Consider the following 21,406-nt stretch of genomic DNA (forward strand, 5'->3'; position numbering starts at 1 on the left):
AAAGCTCCTCCTTGAGGGAGAGGGGGAGAAAGCTGGAATTAACCTCCCCCTCTGAGATGTTAAACAGAGGAGAGGAAAGGAGGGAGAGGGGTAGAGGACAGGGAAGCACAGGAGGGAAAAGGGAAAGTCTAGGTGGGTGTCTTTGGGTGGAAAGATGGACAGTGGGTGGGGGCCTCTATGATCTTCCGATAGGAGGAGGCGATGTCTTCACCAGAGTTAAGATGATGTAACTCTTTTCGAGTTAGTAACTCTTTTCGAGTTAAAACAATTAACTAAATTAACAAAAACAAGGGATAAATCAAGCACAGCCCCTAAGTCAGGTCAGCTGTAAAATCAAGGAAAAACTTTAAAGGAAACTTACAAACATTAAACCAAAATGTGATTAAAGGGGTCAACAAAACACCCCAGTCCCCGCGGTGCCCACTGGGCACGGAAGGCCTCGATGGTGCCGGCAGACACCGTATGCTCCCTCTCCAGGGACACCCGGCCGCGAACGTAGCCGCGGAAGAGGGACAAACAATCGGGCGGGACTCCCCCCTCGATCGCCCGCTGCCTGGACCTGTTAATGGCCAACCTGGCCAGGCCCAGGAGCAGGTTCACGAGGAGGTCCTCCTCCTTCCCGACCCCCTTCCGCACCGGATGTCCGTAGATCAGGAGCGTGGGTAACCTGACTGAGGTCAGGTATTCAAAAATTGCTTCAAAACTCTCAATCCATTCTCTCCACGGAAATCTTTAGTAAAAGGCGAAAGATTTACGAATTGAAGAGAATTTGGAGTGCACAGCCTGGGCACGGGAGTTAATCACTTGTACTTAACACTCACTATTGTAATTAAACTCCCAAGAATGTCTCCTTGCCTATGGCTCCTTGCTCTAATGAGCAGTGTTCTTATCACTCAGATGTGAAACCTTGGTTCCTATACAAGATAAAGGCAGATGTCTCAGTCCAAGGCCTCTTCCCTGTGCAGTCTGTAACTTTCAGATCAAAGTGATGGTCCAGCTTCACACTCCTTGGAAACATTAGTGATCCCTGCACCTCGATGGTGCTGGTCATTGCTGCCAGAATGTTGTGGGCAGGCGTCACAGAGTCCCATCATTCTCTCTGTGTGCTCACAGCACCTTTGAGGTGGGGCTGGCCCTCATCTCTTCAGCATCTGTGTCTGGTGAGGCTGTGCTCCTGAAGGGGTCAGGTGCTGAAGACTGACCAAGGATCAGGTGCATTTAAAATTTCACGGCTGTGTCTCTATGATATGACCCTGATCACAGAGCGCAAGCGAGCTGCCCTCAGCCAGATAGGAGTCAAATATTCACAAGGCAATGTGAAGATCTATGGAGTGTCCTCACTGCATCTTGTCATCATCTTCCGTGGACCTTGCGGTCATGAGGGCCTCCCTAGTGTACCTGCCTCATCTGGCCAGTGTGATGGCCTCATCGCTGGCATCCTTGCCTTCGAGACCTCATCACTATCATCCCCTTCAATGTCCTCCTCATTGGAAGAGGTGTGCAGCTCTTCCATTTCCTCCTCAGCCAGGTTCTCCCTGTTGCAGAGACAGGTTGTCTAGCACACAGCAAGCTATGATGAAATGCGACACCCTCGGCAGACTGTATTGCAGTGTCCACTGGACCTGTTGAGGCACCGGCACCTCATTTTCAAAACGCTTATAGTTTGCTCCACCAAAGTCAGGGTCGCAGCATGAACCTCGTAACATTATCGTTCTGCTGCAGTCTGAGGCTGCCACACGAATATCATCAGCCATGTCCTCTGCAGGTAGCCCTTGACCCTGAGGAGCCAACCCTGCAGCCTCTGTGGACCCTGGAAACTCTTTCGAGTTATCAACAGTCACAGATTGCATCTCTTTCGAGTACAATCACAGTTCTTGGTTTCCGGGAGTGGGACATGAACCCACAACCCTCTGATTCAAAGGCGAGGGTGCTATGAACTGAGCCACAGCTGACACCTCTGGACCCTGGAAGGTGTCAAGGATCTGAGGCTTGCTAAGGATGTAGGAGTTGTGGACACTCTCTGGGAATCATGTGCCGACCTGTAGGATGTGTTTGTGGCGGTGACACACCAGCTGAACATTCAGCAAGTGGAAGCCCTTGCGGTTGACACAGTTAACTGCTTGTTGCCACGGAGATCTAAGCACCAAGTGAGTGCAGTCGATGACACCCTGCACCTGTGGAAAACCTGAGATCTGCACAAATGCCAGTTCTCTTGCTTCCTGAACAAAGCTCAGTGCCTTTGCGAAGATGGCATTTGTGACCTCCTGAGTACACTCAGGTCACTTGTGGAGCCCTGGAAGGAGCCACTGGTGTAAAAATTGAGCGCCGCGGTCACCTTCATGGCCACTGGCAGTGGATGCCCTCAGTGTCCCTGTGGCGCCAAGTCCTGCAGCAGGCAGCATATGTGACCGACCAGTTCCCTGGACATGCACAGTCTTCAGTGACGCTAGTTCTCAGTCATCTGCAGGAATGACGGGTACCATCTATAAACCCTGGGTCTAGCAGGGCACCTACAAGTGATGGCTCTCTGTGGGCCTTCAGCTATATGCGCAGCAGGCCCTGCCGCCCTTTCACCATAAGGGATGTGTTCTTCCCTTTGCTGAGCCAAGTGCCTCCGCCGCACTCTTCTCCTTCTTCTCTGCTCTCTGAAAGCAATGAGGCATACTACTAAATCACCAGGCTCCATGATCCTGATGTTCTCCTCCTGCAGGATCAAAGAGAGAGAGAGACGCCTGGGTTAGTACCTGTGTCCTAAGGACCTCCCTTGGTTAAGTCTGAAGGCCCCTTCACTTATGCAGGAGATTACTGGCCACCACTTGGATGGCCAGTGTGTCGTGTGCTCATTGGCTGTCCGAAACCCCACCCACCTTCGTCCCACTTCGCTTGACCGATTGGCAGCAGCTTTGCCCATTGGACTGCATGCTGTGCTCTCAGCTTAGGTGCAGGCATTCTCCTAACCCGCGCTTCAAGGCTGGGCTGTTAGCTTGAACCATAATGGGATACTGGTCCAAACTGAATGCTGACATTGCAAGGGGCTGTTAGCACCTCCCCCAGTGACTGCGCCATGGCCAGCTTTAGCAAGGGGATTTTACATCTCGCCCAGTCGGCCAATTGCTCTGCTGCCCCTTAAAACACATATTAATTTGCATTCTGTGCCCGAGGGTGAAAAGATCTGGAGCATTTGGTGGCAAATTTATGCTTTTGTGTTGCTTGAGTGGACAGAAAAGTTTCAGGGCCGATTCCAAGCATGTCAATGGAGCTGCTGCTGAATGGTCTCAGCTGTGGAAGATGCTCACCTTTGACAAGCTTTTATAATTGCGTGGCTGCATCCCCCCAACACCCCCCACCCCGGCATGTGCTTGTATATTTCCTTCAATCTGTCTGTGCTACCTTGCACCCCCCCACCCCGCCCTATCCCACCTTGGCATGTGCTTGAGTATTTCCTTCAGTCTGTGCTGCCTTGCCCCCGACGTTCCACCCACCGGCCTGACCCACACTGGAGCCCTTGCCCCGGCACTGCACTGAAAGCCAGCCGAGAAAAAGCGACTTGCCTGTGCCCCCCACAAATACGTGGTGCCTCTTCCTTGATGTCCTATGGGTAATGCTCACAAGTACTGCACAAGGTTATGTGTGCTCACCTCCAAGTTCACCTCAAAGCCCAGGTTGCCAGGTGCACATCGCTTATGTACAGTTGTGAAATACATCAGCGAGATGCCCAGATGATCCAGAGTGAGGTGTTGATTCCGGTGAGCAGGGCTTATAACGAGATGCTAAAGTATTGAAATTAGGTTCCTGACGTGTGGCAGCGGGAAATGCAGCCCATCATTGACAGGTAGAGCAGGCGATTGCAAACAATTTTTGTCCTTCTCGCCATATTGACCCCCCCACCCGCCATGGACTGGAAGTTTCCACCCTCAGACTAACACAAGTCAAATTTATTTACAAGCATTTGGATTAGGATTGCTCAGAAACAAAATACATCAAGATGCCAATATATGACTGTTTAAAAACAACAAAGAATGAATCAGCCTGTAGGAGTTAAAAAAGAAATCTTCAAAGAATATTTCTTACACAACCCTGGGATGAGATTTTAATGTGGGCAAAATGAACTTGCCTGCCTTCCACCTGGAGCTTGAACATTACATTTGGACAGAACCAGAAATGAACTGAAGACTGATTTATACCTATATATTTATGCGCTGTATTTTATGCTCCCCCACCAGAGGGTTTGAAGGCTGGGGGCATGGGGGGTGCTTGTAAAATCCATTGGGTGGCCTGACTGGCACCTACCTGCTCATCCCTGATCCGGGTAACATTTTACAGTGAGCGGGGGTGGGCCACGTCAGGTGGCCTGCCCACCCTTGGCCCTATTGAGGCCTGTAAGAGCCAATTAATGGTCACTTAAAGGCCTCATCCCACCCCCACCATTATTTACCCTAACTGTGTGGGTTAGTGTCTGATAAAGTGTGAGGAAGAACCTCCTTTGCTGGTCCCCAAGGGCCAATAGAGGTACTGCCACCCCCAAGGTCACACTTCCCCCTTTATGCTCCTCCCCAGCCTCTCATATCCGGCCCCCCACCCTACTCAGCTGGGCCTGTCAGCCTGGCCATGGCAATGCCCCAGACTCACCGTCCAAGGTCCTCTTTGTCAGGTCTGCCTGTAGTCCCAGCAGTGGCCACCGCTCCCACCTGGCGCTGCAACATCCTAAGGCTCTCTTAAGGTGGGACTTCCTCCCAAAATAGGGGCGGAAGTCTTGCCTTAAAGCCATCCATGCTGCTCCCAGTGTTAAACTGTTGCAGGACAGCCATTAAGATTGTGGTGGGCTTGCCACTGACTTTTTAGCTGGGGACAGGGACAATGGCGCCCAGCAAAATCCAGTCCAAAAGTATGTATATATTTAATAAACATACACACGTACATATTTATTCGATCAATAGGTCTCTGAACAGAAACCTATCAATGAATTTCAATGATTGACATAACAATGTCAGTTGCTCTTATTCCATGTTGAGAAGTAGCTAATAACCATCCTTTGTTGCATCTGCGTACTGTTAATGTTTTAAAGCAGATTTCTTTTGATAATGAAGTGTTTTTTGATGACTCAGCCATTAAAGATAATGATCATGCTTCTCAGCCTGTATTCTCTGAAAACTAACGGCAATGGAAATCACTCATTGAAACCGCTGACCGATTAAAATTTACAAATTAAACATTCCTTGTCCTTCAAAAGACCAATAATTTGAATAGGCAGAGTTCAAAGGGCAGATACCGGATAAAATTCCTCAAATTACAGATGCAATAAGCTTTCCCTTGAGATACTGCCTGAAGTTCATTTTAAATTCTCAATATACTGATTTAGTTAAAACTTTGTAGGAGTAATGTATCATACAGATGTTTTCAGAAAAATTCACTGTTGCTGTGCTCCTAATGGAGACTGTGTTTATAGGGAGTGAGGGTTGGCGATAGTGTTAAAATTCTATAACTTTTGTTCTCTTAACCATGCTCTCTTCAAGCGAGGCTCTGTGAATTATTAGTTTATGCTATGAATCAGGCTGTCAGAGCCACCACAAAATACTGTAAATTCAGAATAAAATATAGACTCTGTGGGGGGAAAAGCTGTAAAATGCCCAAAAATGGGCATCGGCATCGCCATGCATGATTAACCCACATCGTTATTTAAATGATAGTTAAATGCACTGCTGAATGCCCTGCGTGCCTTGGCAGGGGGTCCAAGTTCATGTGAGGTGACTAAAATTTACAGCTAGCCTGCATTACGTAAAGCCAGCTGCACCACTTAAAGGGGAGGTGCATTCTGGCTACCATAGGTGTTGAAAGTAGCTGGGAAAGACTGTCCACAGAGTGAAAATGGCACAATAAGGAAGACAGCATGCTCTAGGGTTCTCTGACAGAGGTTTTGGTGCAGGAGCGGAGCAGGATGAGAGAGGTCCTCCATCCACAGGAGTCCAGGAGGCCCTGCAGACAGGCATTGAGAATGATAGATGAGAGCAGATAGCCGTTGATGTCAGTACAAGCAGCATTGCACCAAGGACCTCGACGCAGTGCAGGAAGAAGTTTAATGACTGCACATGAGTAGTCGATGTCAGTGAATGGTGTTACGAATGGCAACATGGCTCTCATTAAAAGTAGGTTGCCCATGTGTCCTTGGCTTACATACCAAAGTCATGAGCCAGCTCAGCAGGTAGCTTTTGTTGTGCAAGAAAGGGTTCAATGTAGTGGCTCAAATATTGGGGGAACAGTGGACTGGTACAGAATGAAGTCATCATGACTGCTGCCACTTATCAGGAACCACAATGTAAGATGGGGTATACAGGAAGAAATAATGAGGGCTTATGAGAAAGGAACGATGATAACCATGGGTGATTTTAATCTACATATAGATTGGACAAATCAGATTAGCAAAGGTATATTGGGTTATGAGTTCATAGAATGTTTTCAGGATAGTTTCTTAGAGCAGCACGTTTTAGCACCAACCAGAGAGCAGGCTATTTTAGATCTGGTAAAGTGCAATGAGACAGGATTAATTAATGACCTCATAATGAAGACGCCCCTAGGTAGCGTTATAATATGATTGAATTTCACATTCAGCTTGAGGGAGAGAAGAGTGGATCTAAGCCTAGTGTTTTTAAACTTAAATAAGGGCAATTATGAGGGCATGAAAACAGAGCTGGCTAAGGTGAACTGGGGAATTAGGTTAAGGGATAGGTCAGTAGAGATGCTATGGCAGATATTTAAAGAGGTATTTCAGAATACTCATAAAATATACATTCCAATGAGAAAGAAAGACTCTAAGAGAAGGATGCACTATCCCTAACTAACTATGGGAGTTAGACAGTATCAAATTGAAAGAAAAAGTGTATAATTCTGCAAGGATGAGTGTCAAGTCAGAAGATTGGAAATAATATAAAGAGCAGCCAAGAATGACTAAAAGATTAAAAAGGAGGGAGAAATTAGAGTACGAGAGAAAGCTAGCTAGAAATATAAAAATAGATAATGAGGGATTCTACAGGTATTTAAAAAGGAAAAGAGTAAGTAAAGTGAACACTGGTCCTCTAATGGATGAGAGTAGGGGATTAATAATGGAAAATAAGGAAATAGTGGATGAATTGAACAGATATTTTGCATCCGTCTTCTCTGTAGAGGATACAAGTAATACCCCATAAATAATTGTGAATCAGGAGGTGAAAGGGAGGAAGGAACTTAAAACAACTGCAATCACCAGGGAATGGCCACTAAGAAAATTATTAGAACTAAAAGCTAACAAGTCCCCAGACCCTGATGGACTTCATCCTAGAACCTTAATATAAGTGACTGCTGAAATAATAGATGCATTGGTTTTAATTTTCCAAAACTCCCTAGATACTAGAAAGGTCCAATCAGTTTGGAAAATAGTGAATCTGACTCCTCTATTCATAAAAGGAGGGAGACAGAAAGCAGGAAACTGCTTGCCAGTTAGCTTAACATCTGTTGTAGGGAAATTGCTGGAATCTATTATTAAGAAGGTTTAGGAAGTGCACTTAGAAAATCTCAATGCAATCAAGCAGAGTCAATATAGTTTTGTGAAAGGGAATTCATGTTTGACTAATTTATTGGAGTTCTTTGAGGAAGTAACAAGCAACTTGGATAAAAGGGAACCTGTACATGTGCTGTACTTTGATTTCCAGAAGGCATTTGACAAGGTGCCACATCAAAGGTTATTACGCAAAATAGGAGCTCATGGTGTAGGTGGTAACACATTAGCATGGATAGAGGATTGGTTAGCTAACAGGAAACAGAGTAAGCAAAACTGGGTCATTTGCTAGTTGTCAAGAAGTAATGAATGGAGTGCCATAGGCAGCAGTGTTGGGGTCTTAACTATATACAATTTATATCGATAATTTGGGTGAAGGGACCAAAGATAGGTAGGAAAGGAAGTTGGAAGGGGACAAAAAGAGTCTGTAAGTGGATCTAGATAAGTTAAGTGAGTGGGCAAAAATTTGGCAGATGGAGTATAATGTGGGAAAATGTGAACTAGTCCACTTTGGCAGGATGAATAGAAAAGCAGCATAATATTTCAACGGAGAGAGGTTGCAGAACTCAGATACCACATCTGGAATACTGTGTACAGTTTCAGCATCCTTGTTTAAGAAATAATATAAATGCATTAGAATCAGTTCAGGGAAGGTTCACTTGACTGATACGTGGGATGGGGAGATTACCTTACGAGGAAAGGTTGGACAGGCTGGGCCTGTATCCATTGGCGTTTAGAAGATTGAGAGGTGATCTTTTGAAACATATAAGATCCTAATATAAGTTCTGAAGAAGAGTCATATTGGACTCAAAACATTAACTCTGTTTCTCTCGCCGCAGAAGCTGCCAGACCTGCTGTGTTTTTCAAGCATTTTCTGTTTTTCTTTAAGATCCTGTGGGGACGTGACAGGGTAGATACCGGGAGGATAGTTCCCTTTGTGGGAGGGACTAGAACTAGGGGACATTGTTTAAAAATAAGTGGTCTCCTATTTAAGACAGTGATCAGGAGAATTTTTTTCTCTAAGAGGGTGGTGAGTCTATGGAACTCTCTTCCCCAGAGAGTGCTGGAGGCAGGGTCAATGAATATTTTTAAGGCTGAGTTAGATAGGTTCTTGATTGACAAGGGAGTCAAAGGGCCTGGGGGTAGGAAGGAAAGTGGAGCTGAAGTCACAATCAGATCAGCCTTGTTCTTATTGAATGACAGAGCAGGCTCGAGGGGCCGGGTGGCCTACTCCTGCTCCTTGTTTGTATGCCTGTAGGAGCGGGAAATGAAATGGATGATGGGATTTAATTAGGTGGGAGACAAAATCTCAGTTTCCTGACGTCAGATTGAGTTTGAGAAATTCAGTCAGTTGGTCATCAGCGACAGAGTGTCCATCATGCTGTCTGGTGGCAGGAACCTATTTACCATCCATTTGCAAATCATGAATACTCACTAAATGGAAACTTCACTGAATTAAGTGCGACCTTCAAGATTAAGTCAGCGGGTGCACAGGAAACTCTTGCCTCCTGTTTGCTCGACAATTTAAAGGTGGAGCACCAGGCGAGGTTGTTCAATATTTGGATTTGAAATGAGGTTTGGTTTGGTCTAATTCAGCAGCACAGGGGCAGGGAGCAGGAGAAGCTGGACGGTCAGTGGCAGCATGACAAAGGAGGGATTGTGGGGAAGAGGATAATGGTGGTCAGACGCTCAAATGATGCAGTGGCTCGGCTGGCAATAGGGTGGCACTGGTTGGATCCTCGAATGGTGCAACGGTTGGGCTAGCAAGAGGGTGATGGTCAGACCCTCAGGCAACAGTACAGCAAGGCACTGGCATGTGTGGGGCAGGGGTTGAGGAAGCATCCAAAGGGAGCCAGGCTGCAGCCTATGTGTCATGAGACATCCTTTTGGTAAAGCTGAGATATTTAAAAATCCCAGAGGGAAATTTAAACAACTGTCATGACCTATATTTTTAAGTGATATGCTTGAAGTGCAACCCTAAATTCAGGAATCAGACTACCAGTTCTCCAGGGGATTTATGTTAAACTAAATGAAACATTTTATTAAGTTACAACACATTAAACACATATACATGGCTACAAATTACTACTATCATAACTTTTAACAAATTCCCAAACTAATCTCCATCAAGGCAACAGCAACCCACAGACTTAACCAGACACCAGGCAAAGCATTTTCACTGTGCAAATTCAAAATGAGGTTCCTTTCACTATGGTTCCTGTGGAGACAGTTGTAGGCTTACAGCTACTTTGATCTTACATTGCCTCTGCCCTGCACATACAAAAACTGCTGAAGTCATACCTAGCACAGCTCATTGAATGTAAATTCTCATTGTATCACCAGCCTCTTCTAACAATAAAACTCCTTTCATAGTACCAATTTTATTAGTAATATAAACATATTGCCTGGTCTCTGCTTGCGAGGTGCCAGATTTCACCCCACTTCTTGAATGCTCCATTCAAAAAATGCAAATACACTCTACCTCTCACATCTCAAAACTAGTACACATCAAAGCATCCAGACGAGCTGGCTTTAATCCAATTAAGACACACCTACAGACTAAACCTCTATTTTAAAAGAAAAATATTTTCCAATAATATATACATTAATAGCTTCATGACACTATGTGACAGCATCCATCATTTCAGAAGTCTGGTCCTATGTGCCCTAGGGAGGCAGTTGTAACACACATGTCAGGTCAACAGTCAGGGAAGCATATTGTTATGTTTTACTATGGGGTCGCTTTGCTCATGATCCGGTCGCACGCATATCTATTGGCAGGCGAGTCGATTACAATATATTGCAGACACAGAGACCAATATGAAATAAAGCACACACTACTTATTTACATAAACAACAGAGCACTAACATGATGTGTGCTTCTCTAGCCAGACCCTACTCGAGACTAACATTAACAAGGTAGCTCACGTTACACAGCTATTGGGTCTTACAGTCACGTGGTCAATCTGCTCACAGACTCTTAAAGGTGTACTATACCTCAGATTACCACATCCCTCTCTCTTTACTTCTTCAGTTCTTCCATTTCTTTTTTATATTTGTTAGTTGTTTCCTGGAGAATTAAATATTACTGTGTTTTCTCAGCTAATTGATTCTTCACCTCAGCCAGAGACATGCTGAATTCTTTCTGTTCTTCCTCATATCTTTTTAGTGGTACAAATTGGGATCTGAGGGAATCTTGCAATATGCAAAAGTCCTTCAGCTGGTTTTCTTTTTCTTTTTGGGGGTTACTGGCTTCAACTTGAACGCCGTCCTGAAGCTCTATGAGTTAATGTTGTTGAGTCTTTACATGCTCCTTTTTCCAAACAGCAACATTTCCTGCTTCTGTTTGAGATCTCAGTAATCTCTCAAGACAGATCTCTCTTAATCAGTTTCTTCCGAGGATACTCGGCCCTCTGCCTGCTATCACCATGAGCAGTTGATTAGTAGACTGGCTTCTATATTGTACTGGAACCTTGCATATACCTTTTACTCGTATGTTTTCGCCAGTATATGTCTTCACTCTGGCATCAGAGTTTTCCAGCTTCAGTGAGTGGCCTCCTCCATTCAGATACTTAGACGCGTGTTCCCCTATGACTGTCATGGATGCACCTGCATCCACCTCCATTTGAATGGGTTTTCTGTTGACTTCTACTGTCATGTAGATTGGTTCTGTTTTATCCATTTTTAAATTGTGTAGCGAGTAAATTATCTGACTCTGTTTCTTTTGGCTCCTCCATTATATAAATTTCACAACTTCTGCCTTTCTGTTTGAAATTTGGCCTCAATCTTTCTTTACAATATCACATAATATTCTCATTGCGATGGCAGTAGAAACACTTGGTTAGACCATAAGACCATAAGACATAGGAGCAGAAATTAGGCTATTCGGCCCATCGAGTCTGCTCCGCCATTCAATCATGGCTGATAAGTTTCTTAACCCCATTCTCCCGCCTTCTCCCCATAACCTTTGATCCCCTTACCAATCAAGAACCTATCTATCTCGGTCTTAAATACACTCAATGACCTGGCCTCCACAACCTTCTGTGGCAATGAATTCCATAGATTCACCACTCTCTGGCTAAAGAAGTTTCTCCTCATCTCTGTTCTAAAAGGTCTTCCCTTTACTCTGAGGCTGTGCCCTCGAGTCCTAGTCTCTCCTACTAATGGAAACATCTTCCCCACGTCCACTCTATCCAGGCCTTTCAGTATTCGGTAAGTTTCAATCAGCCTCCCCGCCTCCTCAATACTACCTGTCCCTCCACCTATCTTTGTATCATCTGTAAACTTAGCCAGGATGCCCTCAGTTCCTTCATCTAGATCATTAATGTATAAAGTGAAAAGTTGTGGTCCCAACACTGAGTCCCCTGCGGAACTCCACTAGTCACCGGCCGCCATCCTGAGAAGGACCCTCTTATCCCCACTCTCTGCCTCCTGCCAGACAGCCAATCTTCTATCCATGCTAGTACCTTGCCTCTAACACCATGGGCTCTTATCTTACTGAGCAGCCTCCTGTGCGGCACCTTGTCAAAGGCCTTCTGGAAGTTAAAGTAGATAACATCCATTGGCTCTCCTCTGTCTAACCTACTCGTGACCTCCTCAAAGAATTCTAACAGATTTGTCAGGCATGACCTCCCCTTGATGAAATCATGCTGACTTTGCCCTATTTTACCATGCACTTCCAAGTATTCTGAAATCTCATCCTTAATAATGGACTCTAATATCTTACCAACGACCGAGGTCAGGCTAATCGGCCTGTAATTTCCTGTCTTCTGCCTCACTCCCTTCTTAAACAGGGGCGTTACATTCGTGATTTTCCAGTCCTCTGGGAGCCTCCCTGACTCAAGTGATTCCTGAAAGATCACCAGTAATGCCTCCACTATCTCTTCAGCTATCTCCTTCAGAACTCTGGGGTGTAATCCATCTGGTCCAGGTGATTTATCCACCTTCAGACCTTTCAGTTTTCCTAGCACCTTCTCCTTGGTAATGGCCACCATATTCACCTGTGCCCCCCGACTCTCTTGAACTTTGGGGATGTTATTCGTGTCTTCCACCGTGAAGACTGACGCAAAGTACTTATTCAGTTCCTCCGCCATTTCTTTGTTCCCCACTACTACTTCTCCAGCGTCATTTTCCAGCGGCCCATTGTCCACTTTTGCCTCTCTCTTACCCTTTATATATCTAAAAAAATCTCTTGCAATCTTCTTTTATACTACTGGCTAGTTTACCCTCATATTTAATCTTCTCCCTCCTTATTTCTTTTTTAGTTGGCCTCTGTTGGTCTTTGTAGGCTTCCCAATCCCCTGGTTTCCCACTGCTCTTCGCCGCATTGTATGCTTTCTCTTTAGCTTTTATGCTGTCCCTGACTTCCCTTGTCAGCCATGGTTGCCTCGTCCTCTCTTTGGTATGCTTCTTCTTCCTAGGGATGAATTTTTGCTGTGTCTCCCAAATTACTCCCAGAAACTCCTGCTATTGCTGTTCCACTGTCTTTCCTGTTAGGCTCATCTCACAGTCAATTCTGGCCAGCTCCTCCCTCATGTCTTTATAGTTGCCTTTATTCAACTGTAATACCGTTACATCTGATTCCAGCTTTTTCCTCTCAAATTGCAGGGTAAATTCTATCATATTATGGTCACTTCCTCTTAAGGGTTCCTTCACCTTAAGCTCCCTTATCAAATCTGCCTCATTACACATCACTAAATCTAGAATTGCCTGTTCCCTAGTGGGCTCCACCACAAGCTGCTCCAAAAAGCCATCTCGTAGACATTCCACAAATTCCTTTTCTTGGGATCCACTACCAACCTGATTTTCCCAGTCTACCTGCATATTGAAATCCCCCATGATCACTGAACCGTGCCTTTCTTACACGCCTTTTCTATCTCCTGGTGTATCTTGTGCCCCACATCCTGATTAATGTTCGGAGGCCTGTACATAACTCCCATTATGGTTTTTTTACCTTTGCGGTTCCTCAACTCTACCCACACAGATTCTACATCATCTGACCCTACATCATTTCTTGCTATCGAATCAATTTCATTTCTTACTAACAAAGCAACTCCACCCCCTCTGCCAACCTGCCTATCTTTTCGATAGGATGTATATCCTTGGATATTTAGCTCCCAGTCCTGATCCCCTTGCAGCTATGTCTCTGTGATGCCCACCACATCATACCTGCCAATTTCAATCTGCACCACAAGCTCATTTACCTTATTTCGTATTCATTTGTTTGCAGGCTGTCTGGTTCCCTTTCTGCCATTAGTAATGTGGGTTTTCTCTGTTAAACCATTGCTTTTTCTGGTCTGTTAATGGCGGCTGTTTCCCGCTTTTCCATGGAGCCCTGTGCATCTGCGCCATTTCTAGCCGGTGCCTCCCTCCCGACGTGAACAACAGTGCCATTTTGTGCTCCCTCGATTGCTTCTGAGTCCCTGACCAAGCTCTCCATTGCAAGTGACAACTCCAGCGCCTTGCCGAAGTCTAAATTTGTCTCAGACAGCAACCTTTTCTAAATGGCGTCTTCATTAGCCCCACATACTAATCGGTCTCTTAACATGTCATTAATTGACGTCCTGAACTCACAGTGCTTTGTCAATTATTTTAAGGCTGCTACATAGCAAGTGACTCTCTCTCCAGGGGCGCGACATCTCGAATTGAATTTAAAACGTTGAGTTGTTACTGAGGGTTTCGGCTGAAAGTGGCTTTTCACTAGATTCACCAACTCATCAGAGCTCTTGAAATCTGGGACGTTGGGTGCCGATAGACTACGTATTAGGCTATATGTTTTACTGCCACATGTTGATAAGAGGATTGCCCGCCTCTTCTCCTCTCCCAATATGTCATTGGCCAAAAAGAAAAGTGCGAAGCATTTAATATAATGGGGCCAGTCATCGGTGGTCTGATCAAACAGTTCAATGCAGCCAAATTGTGGCATACTGGAGAGCGATAACTTCGACAACTACGGTGAGGGTTTACAATTGTAATGTGCACAGCTGATTCAGGACAGTTGAGTTTTTGCAGCTTTCCTTGGTGTTGTTGACTGCTCATGTTTTGCCTCGTTGCCAGTTGTTATGTTTTACTATGGGGTCGCTTTGCTCGTCAACCGGTCACACGCTTATCTGTTGGTAGGCAAGTCGATTACAATATACTGCAGATGCAAGGACCAATATGAAATGAAGCACATACTATTATGTGCTCCTCCAGCCAGACCCTACTCTAGACTAACATTAACATGGTAGCCTGCTCTATGTAGCTATTGGGTCTTACAGTCACATGGTCAGTCTGCTCACATTCTCTTAAAGGTGTATTACACCTCAGATTGCCACACATGTCAGGCTTGTAGCTGGCCAGGTCCAGCTGGACGGGAAGGCAGGTCAAGGGTCTCTAAGGTAGGGATGAAAAATACCAACGGCGAGTTAAGGATGATGAAGGGAGGCTCAAGGATGACGGCAGGAAGTTTGAGGGTGATGGGAGAGGTTCGAAGGTGAGCGATGGAAGCTTGAGGGTCAATGGCTCAGGGTCAAGGGTGATGGTTGGAGGCTCCAGGATAATTGGGGGAAGGAGCAGGGTGTTGGGAGGTTCAAGGGCAATGAGAAGAAATTCGAGGGTGATCGAGGAAGAGTGGAGGTGGCTGGGCTGCAGTGCACGGTCACACAGTCTATATCCATTGACATGGCTGCTAAGAAAATTTGAGCTTGCAGGAAATTAGATTGTTGTAGGAGGAGGCCACGGTGGGATGGACGGGATTCTGGGTGGCCCATGGGAAGGTCATGTATTCTCATTGGTCAAGTACAGCTGCTCTAGGATTGAAGGCCATTTAAACAGAGGCGCTCATATCTTTGCCTGCCTTCTTCACTTGCCGGCTCTGCAATGGGTAGTGGAGGAGAGAATTCACCAGAGATAGGCTGCAGCCAAACATCCACATAGGCCACAAGGCTATCAGCCAGCACCAGCGAGGAGGGGAGGGAGGTCAGGGTGAAGGCAACCAGAGAAGTTATCATCATGGAAGCCCAATGGCATGTCATCACGTGTCCAGAATGCCCATCAACTGCCTTCAAATGACTGAGAGGCAATGCCAGAGACGGCTAAGTGTTTTCCAGGAGACAGTTGCTGACCTGTGTTTGTTCCTTCAACAAGACCTGCAGTCCTGCGGTTTGGAAGGAAACCTGATGCCAGCTGCCCTCAAGGTGACTGTGGCTTTAAATTTCTACACTAGTGGCTCATTCCAGGGGCATTTCCCAGGCTGCAACACATAGATGTATAAAGGGGCTCACCAATGCTCTGTTCCAAAGATCCAGCAAATCCATTTAATTCACAACAGATGCTGATAGCCAGGCCGCAAGAACAATGGGCTTTGTGCCATCACCGTGTAACTGTACGTGGGGCGTGTACCCACCACACACACTTACGGTTTGTATCGTAATTCATGAGTTACAGCTCCCGACACATAAGCGGTAGTGACGCCGATTTCTGGTCCCACTGTTGGGAACTATGCTCTTATTAAAACTTGCCCACAGTTCCTGGCTTAGGTTAAGGTAAGAGAAATGTTCCCTGCAGACTCTGGGTAGATTAAATCTCCTACTAAGGGCCCTCCCAGCCCTTCCTTCCTCCTCCCTCTTGTGAGCAGCTTTCTATCTTGTGTTCTGCTCTGCTCAATCTCCTTTTTCCTGCTGCAGGTCAAGGGGGTTATAACTACATCACCTATGACTGGGAGCAAGTGGTCTGAGCAGAACCCTTAAAGTCCTTCACCACGCGCAGTATTACTCCCTGCAGGGTTCACCAACTTTAAAAAGCAGTCGAAAACTCAGATGGCGCCAATAGAAGTTGATCAGTTAATCTGAAAGAGCTGATGATCCCATTAAATGGTGTTGGTGCTGGGGGACAGGGTTCTTCATTGCTGCTTAACATGTGTTCAGCCGTGCATGTTCAAAAGAGGGTGTTAGCTGGAATGGCAAGATCGAAAATGTCAAACCAGCATTACAAGCTGACTCACAGTATGCCTACTCTGCATACTGTCAGTGCGTGCCACTAGCACCCACACTAACTTCCTCACCAAAATGGCATCTAGCGCAGGATGCACTGCTGGAAATGTGTGCGCACAGGACAAATGCCATTTTGGCACCAATGCTGAAACTATGAGCATCTTATTTTACAGCCTGTAAGTACTAGCACTCACTTGCAAATTGGGAGATGTTGGGGATGTTGCCTGTTCCAGCTTGGAAGGATCCTGCCGTGCTTCATGGGCAGAATTTTTATGTTGGCGGGCGGGCGCGATTGGCGGGTCCAGGATCGGCTGGGGAACGGACCACCGACCACGATCAGCCCCTGACCACAATTTCATGTTGGCTGGCCAGTTAACAGCCAGCCAGCGTAAAGTGCGCGCTAAAATGCTCAGCGCTGTCAGGGTAGGGGCAGGAGGTGGGCGGGCGCTGATGAAAGCACGGGTGCGGGCAAGCGCTGAATGAAAGGTCCCTGAAGGCAGAGAGTTGCCTCAGGGAGCTGAAGACTTGAAAACAAATAAATAATTTTTTTAAAATCAGGAAAAAAACTGTCCAAGCATCACAATCAGTCACCTGAACATATACATGATAAAAATGCTGTCCATAGATTTTTTAAAATTTAATAACAGAACCTCATCCCACCCTTGGATGAGGTTTCATGAAAAATGAAAAATGCAAAGTCCACATGGCCAATTTGTCCGTCTGCCAACGTTGGACGGGCCAAGAAAAATTGGAGACCTTTAATTACACTAATTGGCCTCTTAATTGTCGGTGGGCGCGCTTCTGACTTTTGTGGGTGCCCACTGACCGTAATATTTTATGCGACTTTGCGTCCGATTGGGTCGGGCGCAGGCCTGCCCACTGACCTAAATATTCTGCCCCATGGTTGAGATTCAGATAGAAGGGAATAAATATGCTTCTTTATGATTGTTGTAAGCAATTTCAAAAATGCAGTCTATTTTAACTGAGCTATATACGCCCTGAATAATTAATGCAATGACGTGGATAAGTGTCGACTCAGTATGTATCTTTCACTGACATTTTCAAAGTTCATTGGAATCTAATAATATCCCAGTGGATTGGACAGTAATGTGTGTGACTCTCACCTTTAAAAATGAGCTAGTATAGCCCCTCAGAGCTGTGAGCCTTACCTTAATTGTGGGGAAAGTACTCAAGCCTTCGATAGAGTAAGAAGTCACCTGGAGGGACAGAGGCTGATTGGAAAAGCAAAGGGGCAAATGATATCGGACTAATTTGCTGGAGTTCTTTGATGAGGTTACAGATCTGGTAGATAAGGGCAAGGGATTGGATACTATGTACACGGATTTCAGGAGGGCATTTGTAGCACCCTAAAAACAGTCATTTCCCATTGTATAGGTGGCAAAATATTAGCCTGGATTACTGATACACTGCAAAGTATATAACTAGGGGAGCATGAGGAAGCATCAGAGTGGAAACCAGTCACCGGTAAAGCCCAATGGAAATAAATTACAGGGTTATTCCTTCTGACCTATATAAATAGCTTAAATATTAATCAAGGTCTTCAAGGGCAGAATTTTTCCCACGTTGGGCGGGCTAGGCAGGAGTGGGCGGGGGCAGTCGGGAAGCTAACTGCCACCCGTGATCGGGTGCGCAACACTATTTTACGTGGGCGGGCCAATTAAGGCCTGCCCAGTGTAATGCGTGTCTCTGGAATCAACCTGAAGGAGCGGGCAGGGGCGGGAGCTCAATGTCTGCTGGGTCCAATGGTGACCCGGCAGCCTATTCAAAAATGGCGCAGGCAGCCATGCGAAGGCTGCCATTGACTGTGCAGTACCGTAGTGATGCAGGACATCACTGCAGAACAAGGCAGGCGGGAAGGCAGTCGGCCCCGAGGTTTTCTGACGAGTGTCTCACTGCCTTCCTGGAGGAGGTGGCACCATGCTGCGAGATCCTTGTCCCAAGGCCGGGAGGATGAGGACCCTGCACCTCACCAAAAATGCCTGGGAAGAGGTGGCATCCAGGGTGAGCTCCCATGATGTGGTGAGGCACACATGGGTGCAGTGCCATAAGCAGCTCAATGATCGCCTGCGATCGGGGAGGGTGAGTACCGTGTTGGCATGGGTCACTTAGCACAGCAGTTAGGAGCGGCTCCCCCACCCCCCTCCCTGGCAGCTCCCCCCCTCCTTGGACCTCAAAGGTCTTAGAGTGTAAGTGGAAAATGTTAATGATGCATGATCTGGCCAAGGGGGTGAGCCCTGGCTGCTTGGAATGAGTGTCTTGTGGCTCCATGGCCACAAGTCGGCTGAGCCCTGCGAGGTTTTCCTCAGGTGGGGTTGGCCAGGCTGCAATGGCAATGCAGGTACAGGGTGGACTAATCAATGCTCCTCTGTCCTTTCGGGAGAAGACATCCCACAATAACGCTGAGAGGCAGCAGACAGGCGGAGGGCAGGCCCACCTTCTCATCATCACCAGACACGAGCAGGAGGCACTCGAGCTGGAGAGGTGCCATGCGCCTAGGTCAACTGGCTGCGGTGAGCTTGGGGTGCCACAGGGAGGTAAGAGTGCAGGGCACTGAAGTCAGAATGTCTGTAATAGCAACCATTCCACTGTTGTCTCTATATTGATGTGGGCCTCGAACATGGAATCCTCACTGATAATGGAAAGACAAGGGCTCCCTGATCCAGGTGCCAGGCATGAACAGTAACAGTGTAGTGACTTCAACTAATTACATCCCCTTGTTCTTGCTTTCAGGCTCAACCAGAACACCCTCGGTCTCGGGAGCCTGAAGGACCGCTGCTCACCCCAGAGGACACAGACGATATAAACGCACCAGCGTCACACCCTTGCAGCCAGGCAGGCACCAGCACAGATACCAGCACCTCGGTGGGAATTAGGTCATCGGCTAGTATCTCAGTGCACAGCGGTGAGGGCACTTCACACTCGCTTGAGGAGCAGGCAGAGGCAGTGTGCGCCCAGGGCGCTGGCAGTCAGAGGACTATTCGGGACCAGGAACATGCTCAGTCGGTGGCTGATGATGAGCCCCTGGAGTCGTCCCTGAGGCAGCAGATGCTGGATGTCCAGCAGAGTGTGCGGGAGGATCTGGCAGAGATACATGAGGGAATGTGTGCCATGGTGTCTGTGATGAAGGAGTCCATGCGGAGCACGAGCGATGCAATGACCTTCATGGCCAAGCGCACTGCCTCCTCCACAGGGAGAGTGGCGACTCTCGTGGAGAGGCTCCTCCATGAGAACAATCAGGGCTTCCTGGAGATGCACTCGGACCTGCAAGCCCTCACACCAGCAATGACCTTAGCTGGTCAGTGGCAGTGTGGGAGATGGATTGGGCACCCAGTATCCCAGCTAGTTGCCTATCCATCAATGGTGAGCAGGGAGGTCCAAAGCAACCTGATGTTGGCACACAAGCTGCTTGTCGTCTCTGCAGGCTCCTCTCAGGGCGCTCCGGATGAGGACTGCAGCTCCTCCACCCCTCTGCCAGTGACTGTGGCGTCCAATGAGGCTGCGGCGACAGGGGAGATGCCAGCAGTGGCACTGGCCGCTCCCTCTCAGGTGGGGCCAGCACTGGCTCCTCGGGCCAGAGGGCGCCTGCCAAGGTCATCAAGGTCAACAAGACAGCAGAGTGAGCAGGTTGTCTCAAATGCCAGTGCCAGCAAGGGGCAAGCGCCTAGACGTAGCACCTGCAAATGTAAATCACCTTAGACACAACACAGGCTTGCCACTTTTTACCCCACTTTTAAATTCTTTATTAGTTGGTGTGATGGAGAACATGGCACCACACCATTAAATGTGTTTGTGTTCAACAAGCCTCTGGGTGCTTCATTAGTTCTGCAGGTGCAGTGTAACCCATGATGTTATAAGTGACTTGTTTGTCATTGAACTTTACTGAAATGGCACATAGTGCATGTTGATGACCAAGCAAATGATCCCATCAGCTATAGAGTATGGAGCCTGCAGCCCTGGCATGTGATGGTGGTTCTTATTTGGTAGCCTAGCTGAAGAAGCGTTGGATCAAAGTCTCCCGGGTGTCCTTGCCTCCCTGGAGGCTGCCCAGGTCAGCGTCTATCCCCTCAGCATTCTTCTGACTGTGCTCGTCCTCGGACTCACTACTGGACTCAGCGTCTGCTGCCAGAGCAGCTGTGTCAACATCTTCTTCCTCCACTGTGTCCCCCCCTTTCCAGCGCCAGATTGTAGAGAGCGCAGCATGCAACCACTATCAGTGACACACAATCAGGGGGGTATTGCAGTGCGCCCCCTGAACGGTCCAGGCATCGGAAGCGCATCTTGACAAGACCGATGGTTCTCTCCAGCACAGCCCTTGTGGGGGCGTGGCTCCTACTGAATCGCTGTTTGACCTCTGTTCTTGGATGGCGGAGAGGTGTCATGAGCCACCTTTTGAGGGGTAGCCCTTGTCGCCCAGCAGCCATCCATCCAGCCGGGCTGAAGCACTGAAGAGCCTCAGCACCTGGGAGTGTCTGAGGATGTAGGCGTCGTGGGAGCTGCCTGGGTACCTTGCACAGACTTGTAGAATCTGCATCCTGTGATCACACACTATCTGATCGTTCATGGAGTGGAAGCCCTTCCAGTTTACGAAGGCACCGGCCTCACCTGCTGGGGCCTTGATGGCCACGTGTACAGTCTATTGCACCCTGGACGTGGGGGAAGCCTGCAATCACTGCAAAGCCTCTGGCTCGCTCTGCCTGGTTGGCCTCGTCCGTGTGGTGATGAATGAAAGTCAATGCATGCGTTAACAGAGCATCTGTCACCAGCTTGACACAACTGTGGAGACTCCACAAAGATCACCCACCGACCCCTAGAAAGAGCCGGAGGCATAGAAGTTGAGTGTCACTGTGTCCTTCAGCACCACTGGCATGGAGTGTCCACCCACACA

General features: G+C 47.3%; 1 protein-coding gene and 1 non-coding gene across 2 annotated transcripts in view; both read right to left on the reverse strand.

The window, feature by feature from the left end:
- Nucleotides 1–21,406, reverse strand: part of LOC144686750 (protein FAM184A-like) — a 296,008-nt gene that overhangs the window by 174,337 nt on the left and 100,265 nt on the right. The window lies entirely within an intron of this gene.
- On the reverse strand, nt 665–778 carry LOC144689032 (U5 spliceosomal RNA). The gene has a single exon (XR_013578548.1). It is a non-coding gene; the product is annotated as a U5 spliceosomal RNA (small nuclear RNA).

Source organism: Cetorhinus maximus, chromosome 1 (assembly GCF_964194155.1).
Source record: "Cetorhinus maximus chromosome 1, sCetMax3.hap1.1, whole genome shotgun sequence".
NCBI lineage: Eukaryota > Metazoa > Chordata > Chondrichthyes > Lamniformes > Cetorhinidae > Cetorhinus > Cetorhinus maximus.